Raw genomic sequence first — 3,416 nt, forward strand, 5'->3', positions numbered from 1 at the left:
CCGCCCCACTTGCGCACGGTTACCATGACGACCCGTGCGCTCTCAAAAAAGGCGAGCGTCGGCGCTCTGAAAGAACGTTGCTGAGGAAATATAAGGGCGCGCGTCAGAGCTCGTGAACGAAATGTGTGTAAACGTGTCTGTCGCAGAAAAAAGCTTCCCATAAGAGAGGGGATCGATTCATACCCTTCTCAACACATCACATTAAAAATCCCATTAGACATGGGGATGGGGCTAATCTGAACATGCATTTAGGAAATAACTGTCTGAGGACCTGGATGTGTGGATGCATTCATCAGACCGGATACTGAAATCTGTAAATATATATATATATGTATATATATATATATATATATATATATATATATATATATATATAATCAATTATGCATGAACTGGGATGCCCCGACATTGCCCAGTGCTTTTCTAATTTTGTTGGCATTTTGAAGAAATCAAGTTGGTGTTTTTTTAATATTTTTTGTGGATACCTAAAGCACTTCCCTACACCCACTAAGGAATGGGTTTGGGGATCTTTTAATATTATGTTTGACACAGCTACAAAGGTTTAGTCACTTTCGAGCAATTAAAAGAACAAATCCCCAAAAAATCTAATTTTTGTTTTCAATTTATTTTTGTTTTTTTGTTTTTTTTGTTTTTTTTTGCCTAAAACACTTTCCGGCACTCATGAGTGAACCTCTGAAAGTTTGACGAAGATCTGTTCAACCATCTCTGAGAAAAATTGGTGACACACAGACAGACACACACAGACAAAAGGCATTCTTATAGTATAGTATAGTATAGTATAGTATACATACATACATACATACATACATACATACATACATGAAGCAGAAAGAAGATTGACATGACAAAGGATAGAGGGGCATCTTACTGACATCAGGGCAGTGGGCAGCAGGCAAACAAAAGATGAACAAACACAGACTGCCGATAAGAGAGTGCCTATAAAGGGGTAATGGGGGAAGGAGTAAAACAGTGCGGGTTTGTGGTGTCAGTAGAATTTTCTGGATGAGGATTGATGGTGACATAAGATGGCTTTGTGCTCTAATCTTGGTACTCTCACGAGAAGAGTAGGTCTTGACAGACACACAGGGAGGTGAGTCCATAGGCTGGAGAAAGAAGGTACAAAGGATAGCAGGAATGCAGTAATCCTAAACTCTGAGCTATACCATGTCAAGGATTGAGAGAAGGGCATCTGGGATGCCAACCCAAAGGGAGAAACAATGCTCCATTGTACTATATACAAATGCTTTATAAGCTGCGACTGTTCAAAGCTTCAAATCAAGGAAGGATTTCCCTCATCAAGAGTTTGATCAGCAAAGGATAGCAAAGAAGGACCAATGAATGACCAGTCTGTAGCTCTCTATAAAGGCTGGGTTCCACTGCCCAGGACAGATTTTGCCTAATGGTAACATGCAGCATTTGAAAGGATTTTACTTCCTCCAGTGGTTCACCATGTTAGTAGGTTGGTGGGTTAGCTTGTTGGTCCTTCCGGGGAGATATGGTGAAAATGTGACACTTGTCTGGGTCGATGCCATATGCCCGGTCCTGAAGCAATTGTTTTTCGTCTCAAGGTCTGCTGAGAGGGATGTACTGTAGCTACTGCTGACCTCTCCTTCAGACGAGCAGTGATTTACACTGGGTAGAGTCATTTATAAAATTGTCGCATGAGTTCAAGAGGTCCTAGAGTGAACCTCTAACCAGAATAAATTCTCAGTACCTTGATTATGCATTATGTTGACATTTAGGTTCATTTAAAATATCAGCTTTAAAACCACAATCCCTCTGATGTCATCCATATTACCACAACTACAGTGTGTTGTGAAAATATGTTGTGCAAAAGTATTCACCCCTCTCCAAAGTTTTCACATTTTGATGCAAGCTGAGCTTATTGTGTGATTCTTTCAAATAAAACTTAATAGTTGGAGTCTTAACAAACTACTCCAAAGTGATATAGCTAAAAAAATGCAGATAAAATGTGAACAAGTGAGATTAACAGAGAAAATCAGATGATTCTCGGCTGTATAAGTATTCAAACCCTTTGTGTAATTAACCATAAATCACTGCAGGAGCAAATTATTTGTTTGAAAGGTTATAAAATGAGAGTAATGGGTTTCACTTGTATGTAATCAGTGATTTAACTTAAAATTTAAGCTCCATCACTTATCTAAGGAGTTATAAGGTGAAACTCACTTGGTCAACCAACAAGGCAAACATGAAGACCAAGGGGCTTTCCAAAGAAGTCAGAAAGTGGTGGAGAAGCATCGTTCAGGAGAGGGTTATAAGATTTCAAAGTAACTCATTATCCCTTTGAGTAGAGTGAAATCCATCATTAAAAAATGGAAGACATATCACACCACCCAGACTCTAACCAGATCAGGTCACGCATCAAAATTCAGCATCCAGGCAAGCAGGAAAATTGTTTGGGATGTCATTGTAAATCCAACAATGAATTTGAAAGATCTGCAAGGCTTTATGTCTGAGATGGGGGTCAGTGTTCATCAATCAACAATGTCCCGTTCCCTTCACAGAGCTGGCTTCTATGGACAGGTGGCAAGAAAGAAGCCATTATTGAAAAATATACATCTAAAAGATTGTATGGAGTTTCCGAAGAAGCATCTTCATGATACTGCAAACATGTGGAGAAAGGCTTTGTAGTCAAACGAGACGAAAATTGAACTTTATGGTCTAAATTCAAAACATTATGTCTGATACAAGCCAACACTGCACATTACCCAGTCAAAACCATCCCGACTGTCAAGCATGGTGGTGGCAGCATCATGTTATCAGGTTGCTCTTCATCAGCAGGGACTGGCAAGCTTGTCATGATGGAAGGGACAATGGATGCTGTAAAATACAGGAGAATCATTGATGAAAACCTGCTCGAGTCAGCCGTGAATCTGAAACTGGGTAGATTCACATTTCAACAGGACAATGATCCGAAGCACAAATCCATAGCCACACTGGAGTGGCTGAATAAGAAGAAAATGGAGGTATCGGTGCTTGAGTGTCCCAGTCAAAATCCTGACTTGAACCCAATTGAACATTTATGGTGAGAATTGAAGATTGCAGTCCATCGATGATCCCCATCAAACTTGGCAGAACTAGAGTGATCTTCACGTGAAGAATGGATAAAGATTTCACCGTCTCACTGTGCAAAGCTGGTGGAGATCAACCCAAAAAGACTCGTAGCAGTCATTGCTGCAAAAGGTGCTTCCACCAAGTACTGACCTCATGGGGTGAATACTTTTGGAACCAGTGAATTTTGATTTGTACATGTTTTTTGCAGGTATTCCTGACATGTAACCTCCTTAAACTATAACAGTGTTTTGTTTGATCTCTTCAGTTATGAATAAAAAAGCTCATTTGGAAAGAAATTTCTACATAATTCATAATTCTTC

Source organism: Eptatretus burgeri, chromosome 5, assembly GCF_056783735.1.
Source record: "Eptatretus burgeri isolate ZD-2024b chromosome 5, Ebu_testis_v1, whole genome shotgun sequence".
NCBI lineage: Eukaryota > Metazoa > Chordata > Myxini > Myxiniformes > Myxinidae > Eptatretus > Eptatretus burgeri.